Source organism: Coenobita brevimanus, chromosome 42 (assembly GCF_032717465.1).
Source record: "Coenobita brevimanus isolate Jiangsu-jjx chromosome 42, ASM3271746v2, whole genome shotgun sequence".
NCBI classification, from domain to species: domain Eukaryota; kingdom Metazoa; phylum Arthropoda; class Malacostraca; order Decapoda; family Coenobitidae; genus Coenobita; species Coenobita brevimanus.
In genome coordinates, this window is record NC_136995.1 from 15795516 (window position 1) to 15815419 (window position 19904).

The window sequence follows — 19904 nt, forward strand, 5'->3', positions numbered from 1 at the left end:
AGCAAGAATGATATATAAATGACGTACTCGGGGTGACGTGGTTATGGCTGGACCTGTAAGGAGCGTAAGGTGTGTGTGGTTTGTGTATATATGTGTAATTAGGTGCAGCCTAACTCATAGTCCCCCCCCCTCTCTCTCTCTCTCTCTCTCTCCCACAAGGATCTTGCCCACCCAAACACCCACACCCCAGATTCCTGCCCTCCACCCCACCCCACCCCACGTACCCACATTCCTGCCCCCCCACTCCACCCTACCCCAATTACCCGCATTCCATCCGTCAACTCCCCTTCCACCTCACACCCCACATACCCACATTCCTGCCTCCACTCCACCCCACATACCCACATTCCGTCTCCCAACTCCACATGCACCTCACCCCACATACTCACAGTCCTACATTCCTGTCCCAAACCTCCATCCATCTCACCTCACATACCCACATTCCATCCCCCACCCCACCCTACTCCACATACCCACATTCCATCCACCTCACCCCTTCCTCATGGCCAGTAATTACACCTGCTCAGCTCGTTACCCGCGGTGATAAATGCTGGTTTTCCCTCGTTGAACCATGTATTTATCCTGTTCTGTTCGTTACCATAACATGAACTGTACGTCCATCAGGGCCACGGTATCTTGGAAGAGGTGTAGGAGTGTGTGTGTGTGTGTGTGTGTGTGTGTGTGTGTGTGTGTGTGTGTGAGTGAGTGAGGGTAAAACAGTAGGTGTGGGAGGGTATACGTGTGGGTGTGAGAGGGTAGAAAGCGTAAGTGGGTGTGGGAGGATATATGTATGTTGGAGGGTGTGAAAGTGGGTGTGGGACGGTGTAAGTATGTGTGAGTGTAAATGTGGGTGTGGGACGGTGTAAGTATGTGTGAGTGTAAATGTGGGTCTAGACGCGGGTGTGGGTGGACGTAAGCATGTATGTAGGAGAATGTAAATATGTATGTGGTGTGTGGGAGAGTGTAAATGTGGGTGTGGGAGAATTTACACAGGGACTGGATATGGTAACTCAGTAAATCTTAATTGATGTTGCCCGTAATCTGATAACCCGCTACACTGTGGCTGTTGATTTAACTCCTGTGTTGAAAATTAAGGTCAGACTGAGAATATATGCTGTGTTTGGCGGGGCTGTGTGGGTGATGTGTTTTGTTGATGTGCTTGTGTGTGGTGATGAGGCCTTGTGTTGTAGAAATATTGGAGAAGAGGATAAAGATACTGGATGATAGGATGCCGTAGTGTAAATGAAATAGGATAAACAAGAGGAATAGTAATATAAATGGAAGAGGATAAAGCAAGAGGAAGAGTAATATACGAATAATGGAAGAGGATAAACAAGAGGAAGAGTAGTATAAATCGAAGAGGATAAAACAAGAGGAAGGATGAGGGATGATGTGGCAGCAGCGGGAGAGAGTTGTGTATAATTCATGGTGGAGACTCGTAATCATTATAGGTTAAGAATTTGATGTGGTAAACTCTAAAAGCATTTTGTGCCGCGCTACGTGATATTTTTGAGGGACGTAGGTGTGGCCATGGTGGTTGCTTGGCACTTGATTCCTTAACTCCCATTTCTTTATCTAATCAAGATGAAGCCGTTTTATTCATCTGCTGTGCTAATGGAATTAACTAAAATTATATCTAACAATTCGATAGGCTCTCCTAGACTTAATAAGACTTTCTGAAGATCGAAGGACGTAAATATAAACAAGAATGAGCACACAGGTGATCAAAAGGCTGAACATTTAACCTTGCCTTGTTATCACGAGTTATTAATCCTTGCCTGACCCTCAACCCTTCCATCAATTTCGGTCTAATCAGGATCAAAATTGCTTATGTAAACCTTGACCAATAACCTGAAGATCTTTAAATTAATTCACTTCATCCTTGACTGACCCTCCTGCCTCCCACCAAGTATGGTCCAAGTCGTGTCAAAAGTATGAGTTATAGATTCGAAAATTTACCCTTGCCCTGTGACCATGACCTTTGACCGACTGTGTTCACAATCGAATAATGTCATTCTTGCCTGACCCTTAACCATACCTCAGTGTTCGATCTGAATATCAGAATTGTTTGAGGTGACCCATGCCTGGTTTTGACGCTTAACCCCTTGTTCTCAAACCCAAATTCCCTTCATCCTTGGTTGACCGTCAACTCTTCCACCGAGTTTGGTGTTAATCGATTCCGAGCATTCATTTATAGCAGTTATACACATACAGAAAGACAGGCAGTCAAACAGACAGACTAATAGAAGTACAAACAGAGCAAGACAGGTAGAAAGACAGAGATAGACAGATAGACAGCAGAGACAAACAGATAGGAAGACAGACGGACAAATAGAAGGACAGAGAGATAGAAAGGCAGACGGAGACAGACAGATAGAAAAGAGACAAACAGAAGTACAGACAGAGCAAGACAGGTAGAAAGACAGAGATAGACAGATAGACAGCAGAGACAAACAGATAGGAAGACAGACAGACAAATAGAAGGACAGAGAGATAGAAAGGCAGACGGAGACAGACAGATAGAAAGACAGAAAGAGACAAACATACAGGAAGACAGACAGACAGACAAATAGATGGACAGACAGAGACAGACAGATAAATAGAAGGACAGACAGATAGAAAGACAGACAGACAGACAAGTAGAAGGACAGTCAGAAACAGACAGATAGAAAGACGGACAAATAGGACAGACAGTCAGACAGACAGAAAGACAGACAGACAGACAGATAGAAGGGCAGACAGAGACAGACAGACAGACTCACCCACACACGAGTCGAGTAAAACACAACCCCCCTGAGCTATAGTGTGCGGGTGTAAAGACATCCTCGGGCTGAATGGGTTAAACTTTATCCTGGCTTTGACTAGTAACTTTGGCCACCACTGACTGACTGACTGACATTTTAGCTGACTTGCTGACCGGCCTAGGCACTGACTATGACTCTCTCGGCACCTGTTGCATGACCCAATCTGCACCCACACCACCTGGCACTCTTATGCTGTGTGTGTGTGTGTGTGTGTGTGTGTGTGTGTGTGTGTGTGTGTGTGTGTGTGTGTGTGTGTGTGTGTGTGTGTGAAAGGGGGGAGAGAGGGTAATGATGAGAATGCTTGAAAGTCGACATCTAAGAGAATTATTAAAGGTGAAAAACAAACATAATTGCAGAGTAAGTGTAGGACGGAGAAAGAAACTGAGGCAGAGAAAGGTCTCATGATTTAAAGATTTGAGCATAAAACAACAAAAAGGGTATATAATGTGAAAAGAAAATTGAAAGGAAAGGAACGCCATGAACATAAAGCTTATTTGAGGAGACCCAAGGTTGGAAAGATTAAATACGAAAGTTTGATCATTTGAGCCACACACTCACACGCACCGTAAAACTTTGAGGCAGTTTGAAGAGTAAGATCAGTGTGGAGCAAGATTGGAAGTGGTCTTTGGCGTGTCCTTGTCTTAGCCAGAGTTTTAATGAATTACTGAGAGAAAGAGAAAATAAATATCTTCAGTGTAGGAAGTTAAAAAGAGAAACTAAAGAAGGAAATGAATACTGGAAGAAAAATGAAATAGGTATCGTCAGTGAAGAAAGGTGAAAAGAGAAACTAAAGAAGGAAATGAATACTGAGAGAAAGAAGAAAGAGATATCGTCAGTGAAGAAACGTGAAAAGAGAAATTGAAGAAGGAAATGAATACTGAGAGACAGAGGAAATATTGTTAGTAAAGCAGAAAAAAATGAACTATAAACCTTTCCCTTCTGATAACCTACTTTCTCTTATCATATTCTCATTTTTTCTTTCTCCTTTATTTTTTCCTTCTCTGAACTCTCATTTTTGAGAGTTTTGAACCTCAGGATTTTCTTCCTTCTCTTTGTCCTCCCTTCACTGTTTCTTCTTGTTTCCAGTTCTTCAATTTCCTTTCTCCATGCAGTTTCTCAGTCACGTCTTCCTTCAGTAGTTTCTCTTCAGTTACATTCCTTTTCAGTCTTTCTCTTTCCAATGCAGTACTCCTTCTTCTCTTTCCTTCGCTTTTTTTCTTTCAGTCTTTCATTTTCTTTGTATATCTTCTACCTTTCGTGATTGTTTTACGTCACTTAACCTCTCCCCTCATCCTTCTTTTCTTGCCTTTCTTTTCATCCTTCTTCTCTTGTCCATTCATTCTTCTTCTTTTGCCTCTTCTTCCATCCTTCTTCTGTTGTCTCTCGTTCCATCCTTCTTCTCTTGTCTCTCGTTCCATCCTTCTGTTGTCTCTCGTTCCATCCTTCTCTTTTTTCTCCTTCCATCCTTCTTCTCTTGCCTCTCCTTCCATCCTTATTCTCTTGCCTCTTCTTCCATCCCTCTTCTCATGCCTCTCCATCCATCATCCCTTGCCTCCTCCTTCCATCCTTCTTCTCTTGCCTCTTTTTTCATCCTTCTTTTCTTGCCTCTCTTTTCATCCTTCTTTTCTTGCTTTCCTTTTCATCCTTCTTCTCTTGCCTCTCCTTCCATCCTTCTTCTCATGCCTCTCTTTCCATCATTCTCCTCTGGTCTCTCCATTCATCCTTCTTCTGTTGTCTCGTTCCATCCTTCATGCTTCTCCATCCTTCTTCTGTTTCCACTCCTTCCATCCTTCTTCTCTTGCCTGTCTATCCCCTCATATCTTTTCCACCCACCCCTTCTCTTCCTCCCCTCCCAGTCCACCACACAAGGCACCATCAAAACATGGCTGCCCGTCCACAACTTTCCTTCACTGAGTTATGTTGGAGACTCTTTGCTGTGAGGCCCTCTTTCCCTGCCCGAAGGAGGGAGAGAAAGAAGACTGGAGGAAAAGAAAGAAGGATGATGGTAGGGAAGGAGTGATGGGTATAATTATGCCCGAAGGAGGGAGGGAAGGAAGACTGGAGGAAAAGGAAAAGAAAGAGGAATGAAGGTAGGAAAGGAGTGATTGGTATAATTAGAGAGAGAGAGAGAGAGAGAGAGAGAGAGAGAGAGAGAGATGACAGCAAGGCGAAAATGAACTGTCTGATGAAGGTAAGAGGGAGAGAGAATAAAAGACCGTAATATTGAGGTTATTATGAGAGAGAAAAAACGAATAATATTACTTAAAGACAGTCACGATCATGGAGGAAGGGAACGAGAGAAAGACAGGCAGTAAGAATTGTGGAAGGGAAGAAAACAGTGAGAGGAAGAAATCTGAATAGGGAGGAAGAGACTGAGGGAAGGACCGAGAGGGAGGAAGAGAAAGAGGACACTGTGAGGTGGAAGAAGGTTTTTAATTACAGAAAATAATGGGAAAAATAAATTGAAATGATTCGTATGAAGAAGGGACGCATGTTAAATAAGGAAAATAAAATGGCTAGAATAAAGGCAGCTGGAAATGAAGGAAGGAAGGCAGGCAGGAAGGAGGGGAATTCAATTTGACGTGTCCCCAGGGGGCCAGAGGAGAGAGAGAATTTAGGGGTACAGCTGGTGAGGAAGACTGGACGGTGGATAGGGAGAGGAGAGAGATGAAGAAAACTGAGGGAGGGAGAAGTTTGGGTGATGAGTCTCCCGAGAGGTATACACGTTGGAGTGGCACCTGACCTTTTTCTCTCTCACTTTGTTCTTTCTCCTTTTTCAATCGTTCTCTGACTTATTTTTCTCTGTGTCTCAGTTTCCTTCACTTCCCCTCAATCCGAGAACTCTTTCTGTGCTTTGTTGTGATAGGTACCATGCCCTGAATCCAGCCGTCTATACATTCATTCATGCATTCATTCATTCGTCTATCCATCTCACTCTTCGTAACCATAATTATGTAGCCATGCATTTACTTATCCATCCATCCATCCATCCATTCCTTCCTTTCCTCCTTCATTCATTCATCCATCCATCCTTCCATTCAATCAATCATTCATTCATCTATTTATCCATCCATTCAGTCAATTATTCATTTATTTATTCATTTGCGTCACTCATCCTAACCATATGTAACTATGTATTTATTCGTCCATCCATACATCCATCAACCATCCATCCATCCACCCGTCCATCCAGTCATGAACCCTGTAGTTGACTTTATTCAGCTGAGGGAAAGCCACGGAAGCAAAAATGGTTAAACACTTATTGGAGGATGTCTTTGGCCGATAACAAATAATCCTGTACTTTATTGCAGCTAAAGCCATATGGTTTTATGTAATACAGAGGAACCCACCGCAGCCAAAGCATTGATACGCTTAAGCCATCTATCCTTCCATTACTTCTCGATCCATCCATCCTTCCATTATCTCTGCATCCATCCATCCATCTATCCTTCCGTTATCTCTCCATCCATCCATCCATCTGTCCTTCCATTATCTCTTCATCCATCATTCCATCTATCCTTCCATTATCTCTCCAACCATTCATCCATCCATCCATCTATCCTTCCATTATCTCTTCATCCATCAATCCATCTCTCCTTCCGTTATCCATCCATCCATATATCCTTCCATTATCTCTTCACCCATCAGTCCATCTATCCTTCCGTTATCTCTCCACCCATCCATCCGTCCATCTATCCATACTCTGGTGTGGCCTTTATCTTAGTGCTCTTTTCATATAATATCCCGTTAATGATTATGTGTGTGTTGTATGCGTGGGTGGGTGGGGGGGGGAAGGGGGCGCCGGAGTCCTAACAATTCCACTGTTCACCACCACCACCACCACCACCAGATTTCTTCATTGCTCCATCAAGACGTCTTTAATGAGTTTAGAGAATAACCCAAGTCAAGGTGGGCCACGAGTTGAAATACGGGATAGTTGTGGCGATAGTCAGGAATGGGTGGCTGGGACCTGACAATAGCTCTATACACTGGGACTCAGGCAAAGAACTATATACCCTGTGATAGCCGAGCGATAGATGTGTGGTCCGATAGATAGATGTAGTCTGTGCATTAAAAGGTATATGTACTGGGTAGCCACAGAAGCAGAAGGGTAAACCAAAGGAAGGATTTATTAGCTCGAAATTATTGTCTTGCCCTCCAGTCCAAGAGGCAATCGTGAGGGTCCCTTTTAACGGCGATGCGGTGGAAGTAGTGGAGTGATGGAGAGGCAGGAGGTAGATGTGTGGTGGATGGACAGAGAGAGAGAGAGAGAGAGAGAGAGAGAGAGGAAATAGTGTGTGTGTGTGTGTGTGTGTGTGTGTGTGTGTGTGTGTGTGTGTGTGTGTGTCTTACTTTGCAAATAAAACGGTGTATGTGTGACTTAGCCTTTATTCATTTTTTTTTGAAGTGGGTGATTGTGTTAGGCAGCAGTTGAGTAAATATGTATAAGGCAGAGAGATAGGTGTGTGGAAGTACACTACAAAGTCAGTTATTTTTTATAAGTGTTTTTCCACTCAGTAAAAAATAAATCTAGAAACTTAGTAGACGGAAAAACAAAAGGAAGAAAAGATTGAAAGAAAAGTTAATCCAAGTAAAAAATCTAATGGAAGGCAGTGACAAGAGATGTGGAGTTGTAATGATAAGGAGTTTCAGGTTTTGTTCCACACCTTAATTGTGAATGAGATGGAACACGGAAAACACTCTGGATTTGTTCATTATGCCAGAACCAAATGGGACCTTGATCAGTGTAAGTGGTAGCCTGATAGTTAAGAGAAATGAAGTCACGTTTATTTTAGATTTACGCATCTGTACGCCTGAAGATATGGGGATTGTCTCAAGGTAGTTACATTTTCTCAGTACTGGCCTTCGTGTTTATTGTGTCTTTCTTTTGTATTATATAAATAGATAGATATAGATAGATATAATGTAAGCTGATCCTTTCCATATTCATCTCCTCCGTTATGTCGTTCTGCTCTCTCTCCTTCATTTATATATCCACCCTACTTCAATTCATTTATTATCCCTCACCATCTCGTTGTATTTACACCACTTCACTCCTTCCTGTATCCCTCACAATTCTCTGTTCGCGCCATCCTTATTCATGTATCGATCTGAATTATACTCACCTGCATCTATCCACATGGCCACCACTTGCGTAATGCCACACTTCGTTACGGATATCCTCTACAAATATATCTCTGGTCATTTCCGTCCACACTGAGTAATGATTGCGCCGCTGATGACAAAGGTAATGACAGTGATGATGGTGGTGGTAGCGGTGACAGTGGTGGCAGTGGTTGTGGTGGTGGAGAATGATGGCAGTGACAACACCACATTAAAGTTGAATGAATTTTGAGAGATGACAACAGACATTGGGAAGGAGTGACTGGCAGAATGACATCTTATTCCATCCACTATCTTCTCATCTTAATTGTACCTCCTCCAGTCTCATCTCTCTTTCTTTCTCTCTTTCTTTCTTCCTCCACTTTCCTTTTCGTACCGTCAACATTTATTTTACTCCTTTCTTCCCCGTCCCTCTTGTCATCCTCCTCCTCCCTCCTCGTTATTCTTCAATCTCTTCCTCATCATTTCATCATCCCACGCCTCATCTTTACCTGCTCTGTTTGCTTATCACACGTCTTCCCTTTTCCTTAAACATTTCCATTTCTTTTTCCTTACAAAACTCCATAATTCATGATTTTTTTTTTCTCTCTCTCTAACATAAAATCCAATCCATTCTCGTCACACTCTCCTCTCCGTTCCCCCCTCCCTCACTCTCTTTTTGCTCTCCCCTCTCATCATGTCATTTTTCTGTCATTAATCCTTCTTCCATTTCTCATCTTCCAATGTCTATTTTTCTTTTCCTAAAATTTTCTCGTTGATTCTCCAACTTGGACATATTTCTCTCTCTCTCTCTCTCTCTCTCTCTCTCTCTCTCTCTCTCTCTCTCTCTCACCCAGAACAAACCAGGGAGAATTCGACCCGACACTGATTCGCCCTTTGGGAGGATTTCGGCTCACGCTATTGGTTTTGGAGAGAGAGAGAGAGAGAGAGAGAGAGAGAGAGTGTGTGTTTCTTTGTTTTATTTTTAATTATCTTGTCTTTCTAGGGAAATCAGTGCTAGAGCTTTATATTTCTCTCTCTCTCTCTCTCTCTCTCTCTCTCTAACTATACTCCTTTCGCAGCAAGAAGTCCGTTCAGGGTGTGGCAGAAGTTGGAATTTCCCCGAGTGCAACTGCCAATTTGACCACCAATTATCGGATTATCACTCTGTCTCCCTACCTACCCCCATCTCACCTGTCTCTCTCTCTCTCTCTCTCTCTCTATATATATATATATCTATCTATCTATCTATCTATCTATCTATCTATCTATATATATATATATATATATATATATATATATATATATATATATATTTATTATTTATTTTCAACTTTTTTTCCACACCACCTATGAGGTAAAAGTCTAGGCGCGTTTTAATTTTAAGTGGTTTCCCCTGTAGGCCTAATCCTCTCTCTGATCTTTAATCATAATCTTCTTTGTCATCAGAACTTTCTGTTATATTGACAACGAATGACTCTACGAAATGTTCAGCTGCTATGTCTTGTTGTGCATTTTCATTCTGTTCTTGTTCGGCATGCCGCACTACTTCCATCCAACTTTGTGGTGTGATAAGACTCAGAGCGGGTGGGAGTTGTGGGACCTTCCCTCCTGGGTGGTGGCTATATAGACAGGGAGTGACCCTGGGTCCCTCGCCGACCTCGGCGTGGCACATGGGAAAAAAGTTCTGCCACGTGTCGTAGAATTCATTCAAATCGTTGTTATAATTCTAAAAAGTGATACTCAATGTACTATATAGCTTCCTTTATTATAAACAGAATATAAAAAACAATTTCAAATAGCACATAGATGGGAAATGAGAGAGAGAGAGGCATGTACTACGATTGATTTGGCAGCATCGCTAGAGGTGATTCACCAGGTGGGCCCCACCCTGAACCGACTTCTTGCGGTGAAAGGACTATAGGTGTACTGAAGGCTTATAAGGTGTGAATTGTGACCTTTTAACGTTGATTGTGTCCCTTATTGACATATGATGGATTTATGGTGCCTGGATTCTCCTCTTTACTTATAGTGTAAAAAATTTGGGTGAAGTGGTGATGATGATGATATTATTATTATTATTATTATTATTATTATAAAATAATAATAATAAAATAATAATAATAATAATAATTGTTTTGTTGTTGTTGTGGTGGTGGTCGTTATTGCTGTTATTTTATTATTATTATTATTATTATTACTGTTATTATTATTATTATTATTATTATTATTGTCTTTGTTGCTGTTATTATTATTATTATTATTATTAGTAATAGTATTAGTATTAGTATTAGTATTAGTATCTTTACTTCATGAGTACGTATATGGTGTAAATAGTTCACCCTTAAGAACAGCGCATTAGCTTTTTTATTATTATTATTATACAAGTATTATACAAACTAACAACATCTGTAATTTACAAATTATTATTATTATTTTTTTTTTTATAGGTAAGCCAAGGAAACTGTCTGTTCTGGATGTATGAATATGTGAGTACAGATATTTCTTCTTCTTTTTCTTCTTCTTCTTCTTATTGTTTATATTATTATTATGTGGTAGGTGGGGGCGTTCACCATCCACTCACTCGATGTTGTGCTGCTCTCGGGTGTTTGCCCTTTTCTCTCCATCCTTCTTTCCTTCCATTCTCTTCTGTCTTTCTTTCCTTCATTCTTTCCTTGTCCTACTACCTACGGGTGACTTTACACTCCCTCTTCTCTCTTTCTTTCCTTCATTCTTTCCTTTTCCTTCAGCCTGTGGGTGACTTTACACTGAATATCAAGCCAAGTGGTTTCCTGTGCACCAGGAAACCATTTACTACGCTGGGTGGTAACCATATAATCAAATTTTGGCGCCTGGTGGTTTAATGGGTAATTATTGCTCTTCAGTCGGATTGAGCCGGTGAAGGTTTATATCCAAGGGATGGTTGGGGTTGATTGCTCATGTAATGCCACTCAGGGATGAGTGAGGCTGGTCATTCTCATCTTAAATGTCGGGACCAACTGCCTAGCCCCGGGCTCCTACGCTCCTCATGGGGCAATGTAGGATTGGATGATGGATGGATGGATTATTATTGTGTATTTTATTCATTATTATTATTATTATTATTATTACTTTTATTGTTATTACTATTATTATCATCGTTATTATTATTATTATTGTTGTTGTTGTTGTTGTTGTTATTGTTGTTGGTGGTGTTAATATTATTACTCTTTTTTTCTATCCATCTGTCTCTGACGCAGCGAATATGCCAGTCGGTAAAATATCAACAAATTTATATGGAAAAATGATATGTCGCTGTCTTTCACTCGCTGGATCCATGAACAGATTTTTACAAAAGTGTCTTCCCCTTTTAGAATGTATAATAAAAACGGAATATTTATACAACATTCACGGTTAATATCAACACTACGATTTTTCATCCTTCATCCGAGCGCCAGTTTGAAATAAATCGAAAAAAGTCATATAGTTGTTCAGGTATTTGTGATTTCGAGTAGGTACTTGGAATGAGAAAGAGAGGAAGAGAGTAAGTTCCTGGAATGAGAAAGAGAGGAAGAGAGTAATTACCTGGAATGAGAAAGAGAGGAAGAGATTAATTACCTGGAATGAGAAAGAGAGGAAGAGAGTTATTACTTGGAATGAGAAAGAGAGGAAGAGAGTAAATATCTGGAATGAGAAAGAGTGGAAGAGAGTAATTACTTGGAATGAGAAAGAGAGGAAGAGAGTAAGTACCTGGAATGAGAAAGAGAGGAATAAGTACCTGGAATGAGAAAGAGAGGAAGAGAGTAAGTACCTGGAATGAGAAAGAGAGGAATAAGTACCTGGAATGAGAAAGAGAGGAATAAGTACCTGGAATGAGAAAGAGAGGAATAAGTACCTGGAATGAAAAAGAGAGGAGTAAGTACCTGGAATGAGAATGAGTGGAAGAGAGTAAGTACCTGGAATGGGAAAGAGCAATAAGTACCTGGAATGAGAAAGAGAGGAATAAGTACCTGGAGTGAGAAAGAGATAATTATAATAAGGTAATTTGTCTGTATTCAACACCTGGGGAATGACAGATTAACCCTGTCCTTACGATCTCTTGTGTATTTTATTTCTACCATCAGGTCAAATTACTCAGCTAAGAGGCTTTTACGAATTAATGGCTAAATACAGCCTACTTTTACCCCTTCATTTCCCCTATAGATCGTTTGGAGGTAGGAAGAAAAGCCCGTACATGTCATTGAACTGATTGGGTTGATAATGAGTGTATAGTGTGGAGAGAGAATGGGGCGTGAGGAGAGGAAGGCCGAGAACGATGTTGAAGATGGTGGAGTACATGAGAGAGATTGACTTGGAGTGATGTGTTGTGACAAAGAAATATTTTTGTAGCAACCATTCTGATTTAGCGCTGTGATTGCATGTTGAGAAAAAGGGAAGAGGGAGAAATGAGGGTAGAAGTGGAAGGAAATGGTGGAGAGACGGAGGGGACTGATGGAGATGATTGGAGGAGACGACAGAGACAGAGGAGGGAGAGGGAAGAGCAGATAAGGGAAGAGGGAGAAATGAGGGTGGAAATGAAGAAAGAAATTGTGAAGAGACGGAAGGAAATGACAGAGATAATAGTATCGCAGAAGACGACCGAGACAGAGGAGGGAGAAAATGCGAGGAGATGGAATGGGAGGGGGAACAGATGAGGGAGATCAAGAAGCAATTGAGAGGAAAGAGGAGGATTGAGGAAGACGAGCAGGATGTGTGGATAAATTTCTTAAAGGAAGGAGAGAAGACATTTTAGAAAGAAGACTTGAAGAAAGTCGTTCACCACCACAGCAGATATGAAACGAAAAGCAGTCTTAAAATTTGATTCATATATTCCATATATAATGATCTGCCTGTTTTACACGTCCCTGCCCCCGCCCAGGAGGAGCTTGGGGACGGGTATTATTTTCACTCGGTTTTTCCGTCTCTGTCTGTCCGTTAACAACCTACCGCGAAAACTACTGGTGCGATTTTGACAAAAATTACAGGGATGATGGGCTATGACCTTCAGATCACCTGATTAAGTTTTGGACCAAATTGGGCCAAGGCCCAGGCTGTAGGCCCCAAAAACATAAAAAAAGGGGGACGAGTAAAAGTCGCTTTTTCGCCATAACCCCTTTCACATTCGCCATATCGACATGAAACCAAAGCCTAAAGGTGCGTCTTTCAAATCTACATCCTATAACATGCCTCATTACATCAGGGGGGATCACCTCCTAGTTAGCGGTAGGGGGGTCATTTTCAAGTGGGTCGGGCCTGAAATTTCAAAATGGGCATAAAATCGTCAATTTTCACCCTATTTACTCCAAATGTGACATGTGACATCTTTGACTAGATATCCTGTTGTGTTTATACATCAGCACTAAAATAACTGCCGGGGACGGGTTTGCTGTGCCTTGACACCGCTTCTTGCTCGTCTTCTTTTTTCAGTTTCTTCTTACCAGGACTGACTTGCACCGGCCTTCAACATCCTCCTTCCCTCCCCCCACACCGCCCACACCCCACGACGTACTGACAGATTAACCGACCATGTATATTATAGTGTGTGTGTGTGTGTGTGTGTGTGTGTGTGTGTGTGTGTGTGTGTGTGTTGGGGTCATTGACGGGAGAGAAGCGAAGATGTGTAAGAGAAAAGAAAGACGAGAATCATCGTCGTAATCTCTCTCTCTCTCTCTCTCACACACACACACACACACACACACACACACACACACACACACACACACACACACACACATTGTTCTCTTCTTATCTCTTATCAACCTCTCTCGTCCCTTGCACCCTTCCTCCGTGTTCTATCTTCCTCAGTCTTGCGTCTCAGCCTCTCGTGTCTGTGTCTTCATTTACTCCATCATCATTTCCAACTTTGTCTTTCTCTTATCTCCCCTTTCATTACCTCCTAAGCGGACCATCTTACAAGACACGAGACAAGGAAGGAGTGAGGGAGATAGTGTGCAAGGAGGAAGAGAGGAAGAGACGAATGTAGAATGATTGGATGTGGAATATAAATTAGAGGGAGGAAAGTGAAAGGGATTTGACGGAAATACTGAAAGTACTATATATGTTTACCCAGATATTGAAAGTCAGCGTAAGTTTTCGCTTCCAGAAGAGTTAAATAAAAGAAAAACAAAAAAATGATCCATTATGTCCAAACACAATCCATCAAAAACACTGGAGATCCTAAGCAGGTGAAACGACATCCTAAGATTGACGGTAGTATAAGAAGAATGCTTTTCCAGTGAAGCTTATTCCAGTCATAAATCACCAAGCAATACCTCTGTTTTGAGAATTAACTACAATAAACAACTAGACCAGGTGATGATAGGGAGGCACGAGAAAAGGAGTAGCTGTGATGATCTCGATGTCAGGTTGAAAACTGTGGTGCTTGGAACTTGATCTCATTACTGGATTCCTCTTAACGATTGAGTCAGGGAAGAAAACTGAGGTGTATGGAAAGTATAGCACCGTATGACGTATTAGATTATGCCCAAACCCCACACGTGTCTGTTGTGTGTCCTGTTACCTCCTTTACTATTCGTATTAACGTCAGATTTGGTTTATTCTTGCGACTTCAGATTAGTTTGTTAATCCTAAAGACCTTAGTGAAAGAGGTATTGAAGGTGATATCCCGTCTCGCCAATTAGGAGTTTAAAGTCGATAAAAAAAAGAAAATGATTAAGTGGCAGCGGTATTGATGTATAAGATATAAGATACCTTGTGTAATACCGCAGCCGAGGTGAAGGTTTCTCTCTCTTTCTCTCTCTCTCAACAAAAGACTTGCCATCGGTAAAAGTTAATGAAATGCCACAAAGCCCAAAGGAATCTCCCTGACCTAAATAAAGCGTCTAATGTATCGAAAGGCTCCCTAGCACATATTCCTTAGCGATTTATTTTTGGATATATCTGGTTGATATTCCTCTGTACGTTCTTTATGAAGAGTATGGCGATGTTTGAAGGATTTATACAAAACAGAATAGGACAGTAAGGTGTACAAAGCAAAGTAAGTCGCTAAGGAGAAGGTGTTAGGGAGCGAGGATGATGGTCAAAATGAAATAAAGACGTACTCGTGTTGATGGGGTTAAAACAAGATGGCTGGTTTGTTTATATTATTTAACTTTCCCCCCTTTATCATAACTCAATAAAGCAATTAAACCTTTCTTTCCATGGTACGGTGAGTGCAATACAATTAAGCTGAATGAAAACGGCTACAGCACTGCCTTTCCTTGCTGCATGTAAATCACCAGGAATTACCATAGTCCCCTTTTTCAGTCGCCAAATCTGCTCCCCTGTCATCAATAAATCACCCCTTAACTGCCGACCCAACCCATTCTCCACCACCCAGACCTCCCCCACCCTCACTCCAACACTTAACTCACCCTCCTCCACCACCCAGACCTCCCCCACCCTCACTCCAACACTTCACTTACCCTCCTTCACCACCCGTGCCTTCCCCACCCTCACTTCAACACTTCACCTACCCTCCTCCACCACCCAGACGTCTCTCACCCTCACTCCAACGCTTCACTCACTCTCCTTCACCACCCAGACCTCCCCCACACTCACTCCAACACTTCACTCACCCTCCTCCACCACCCAGACCTCCCTCACCCTCACCCCAACGCTTCACTCACTCTCCTTCACCACCCACACCTCCCCCACACTCACTCCAACACTTCACTCACCCTCCTCCACCACCCAGGGCCCGGATTCACAAACGGTCGCACGCTCTTGGCGCCTCCCTTACCGGTCGCGCCGCTCCCTTTCGGCGTTACATCGCCATGCACGAACTGTGTCGGCCGCCATTTTTTGTCGTAGCGTCTCCCTTTCGCTAAGGGTCCTCCAGACCACCCTTACAGGATCGTGATTCGGAAATAGAGGCACATTGTACCGATTACATGACCCCCGACCAAAACAATTGTGAGATGTGCGGCATGAAGTGAATGTACACGTACCTATTACGTACCGTACTTACATACGCACCTGTGTACATACGTCTGGATCTACGTACGTACTTACGTACACATCCACGTACATAATTACGTACGCATGCATTTGTGTTTATGTACAGTATGTACGTGCCTACCTATGCACCTGTATACGCACCTACGTAAACGCCCATGCACGTATTTACATACGCACCTATGTATGTACTAACGCATTCATGTACTTACCTATGTACGTACTTACGTACGCCCGTATGTACGTGCTTACGGAAGTGCATACATACGTACGTCCTTGCGTAAGTATTCACGTAAGTACGTACTCATGTACGTACGTAATTACGTACGCATGTGTTTACGTATGATCGTATGTACATGCCTACGAATGCACCCATGTACGTACATACGTACGTACATGTATACGTACTTATGTACACCCCTATGCACGTATTTACTTACTCACCTATGTACGTACTAACACATTCATGTACGTACGCACGTATGTACGTGCTTACGGAAGTATGTACGTACGCACGTATGTACGTGCTTACGGAAGTATGTACGTACTTGTGTAAGTATTCACGTACGTAAGTACGTACATATGGTACGTAAGTATTCACGTACGTACTTCCCTAAGTATTTACGTGCGTACTTACGTTAGTATTCACGTACGTGCTTATATGAGTTGACGTACGTACATAAGTATGTACTTATGTAAGTTTTCACGTACGGACGTACGTACGTGAATACTTATATTCATATGTACGTAAATACCTTAGTCCGCCTTCGAATACATTTGTCCTTAAGTGCGTATGTAATCACTTGCGTAAATGCATATGTACGTATTTGTGTACAGTATTTTTTTTTTTTTTTTTTTTTTATGTGTTCGACTCTGGGCATAGGCTTCACAGCCTGCTATCAAGGCCCAACAGTCCTCCTACATACCATACACCTCTTCATGTCACCACTTCGGCGCCAACACCCACCGTCCATATTGAATACATGCCAGGGCTGTCTCATACAGGACTGGTGTATTGGTATTAGCGGGGGTATTTTTACGACATGTCGGCGGGTCTTCTGGTAGATCAGTAAAGCTTGATTTAATGAAATTCAAATCCTTAAACTGTTCCCTGCCCCAGCGGGGATTTGAACCTGGGTCCGTTAGAACGGCAGGCCACGTCTCTACCGATTGTGGGAAGGAGAGAGAGAAGGAGGTGGGAGGAGAAAGGGGGAGGGTGTGGTCTGTTTAAATTCAGTCACGTGATAGATCGGTGGCTGCTGATTGGTCGAGTAAATTTTCCCCAGAAAAATCCCTGCTCGCTACGGAAGAGACTTGGAAGGGAGCCAAATACAGCGTTTGTGAATCGCCCTTGAGGGGTGATCGTTGACTCTCGTACGACGTCGTGCGGCGCTGTCGCCCAGCAACCGTTTGTGAATCCCGGGCTTGGCCTTCCTCACCCTCACTCCAACACTTCACTCATCCTCCTTCACCACCCAGACCTCCTCCACCCTCACTCCAACACTTCACTCACCCTCCTTCACCACCCAGATTTTCCCCACCCTCCTCCACCACCCAGATCTTCCCCACCCTCACTCCAACACTTCACTCACCCTCCTCCACCCCCCAGACCTCCCCCACCCTCACTCCAACACTTCACTCACCCTCCTCCACCACCAGTCCTCCACCACCCTCATTTCAACCCATTTACCACCACCCAGGTCTGGTATCAAGAATAAATACTACTACTACTACTACTATTACTACTACTACTACTACTGCTACTACTAGTGAAGGGATTAATATTCATATGTGCTGCCACCGATATTCACATTCATTAGCCCATTATTCACTAAAAACTATACGGTACATTATTTCACTGTCAAAACTTCATACATACACAACACATACAAATGAATCTTCTTACTCTTACCTTCGGCGGCCTCCTCTTGCTCTCTCTTACATCCTCTGGTCAGGCCTCTGGTGCTGTCTGCGGAGATGTGGATGGTAAGGAAGTAAGAATGCAGGGTGAAAGTGAGTTAGTAGTGAAAGTGAGTGAGTTGGTAGTGAAAGTGAGTTGAGTATGAAAGTGATTGAGCTGATTAGTGAAAGTGAGTTCAGTAGTGAAAGAGAGTGAGTTTAGTCGTGGAAATGAGTGTTTAGTGAAAGTGAGTTGAGTAGTGAAAGTGAGTGAGTTTAGTGAAAGTGAGTGAGTTTAGTGAAAGTGAGTGAGTTCAGTGGAAGTGAATTTAGTAATGAAAGTGAGCGGTCTTGTCACCTCTCCTGTGTGTTATTCCACTGCTTTGAAAATCAGTCGGATAAATACGCGGAAGTCGACACTGATGACTTTCTGTGGCCATACATCAATGTTACCCGTGTGAGTTGTTTGGGAATCAGTATTAAAAGGGAGAAAAATGGAGGATAATTATACGGGCTTCTGGCCTTTGGTTCCTTCTTCCTTGCATTAAAAAAAAAAAGGACAGGACGTATTGCCATTAAACAGGGAAGAGAGACGACCGAAATGAGACGATTGTGTGTGTGTGTGTGTGTGTGTGTGTGTGTGTGTGTGTGTGTGTGTGTGTGTGTGTGTGTGTGTGTGTGTGTGTGTGCTCCTTCTACATCGTCAGCATTATCTCTGCATTACTGTTTTTATAACATTATCCTCCTTTTTTATTTCCTTTGGTATCCCTTCATTCTTACCACTATAACCTGTTTCTCATCACAGCGTTTTATATTTACATTTCCATTTCTTCAGTAGTTTCCCCTCACATTATCAGCCATCACCTTCTTACTTCCTCCGTCATCCATCTTCTTTCCTTCCCACTTTTCCTTCTTTTTTTTACACCTTAGCAAAACTCATTTTCTCTGCCTCTCACCTCCTTCACGTCCCATGTGGAGAGACTTTCCTCCAGTGAGCAGATTACCTCCAGGGCTTTCTCCACCACAGTAATGGCAGAGGCTTAGTCTGGCTTATGCTCTCTCTCTCTCTCTCTCTCTCTCACACACACACACACACACACACACACACACACACACACACACACACACACACACACACACACACACACACACACACACACACACACCTCTGCGCCAGTATATAACAAACATCACCTCAGCACGCACTTCCTTTTCCTACACAGGTCACTCAGTAATTATCTCACTCCAAGTACTGAATATAAACCCACGATGGCAGCTGCAATTCCACACACTCCTACCCCTTTCTCAGTGCTTATCGACTTTCCAGCGCGGAATATGAAGGGGTATGGGAAGAGGGGGGACTGAGAATTTTCCACCCATCTCCCTCCACCTTCCCCCCCAATAGCAGTGCCCAACCTTGTCCTTAACTAGATGGTCGTGACAGAAAACCTGGACACTTCACGCCCTGGTCCCCTCCAGTTCACACCAGGGTAGTGCGAGAGAGAGAGAGAGAGAGAGAGAGAGAGAGAGAGAGAGAGAGAGAGAGAGAGAGAGAGAGAGAGGAGGCTACTGTATAGAGGGTAGAAAGTGAAAACTACTGGAAAAAGAAGCGAGAAAAAAGAGCATAAATACCCATTTGAGAAACGAAGTAACAGTAAAACAAGGACAGAATTAAGCAGTGAAGGGGAGAGCACAGGGAAGACAGGGGAGACCAGCAGGGGATTAATTCATCTTTCCCTTCTCCCATAATTTATATTTTGGTTCCTCCTTTCCTCTGTTGTACGTATGTCATGTGTATGCCAGGCTTTATACTCACGACTGTGTACGTCTGTTCTCTCATTCACGCACACGCAGAAACCGTAGATACATACACACTACTACACTCGTCTACATGCACACAGGCACCGTCCAGCACACGTACACGCAGACCTAGCCCCGCCCTGTGTATGTACCTGTATGTGCGTGTGTGTGGTGTGTGTAGGGGAGTGGAGAGGCGTGTGTGTACGGTGATGAATGGGGTAGAGGGGAGGTAAGGAAGAGGGAGGGAGGGAGAGAGTCGGCAGGAGTTAAGTAGAGGGAAATAGGAAGAAGAGAGCAAGAAAATGATTAGGAGGTGGAGGAAGG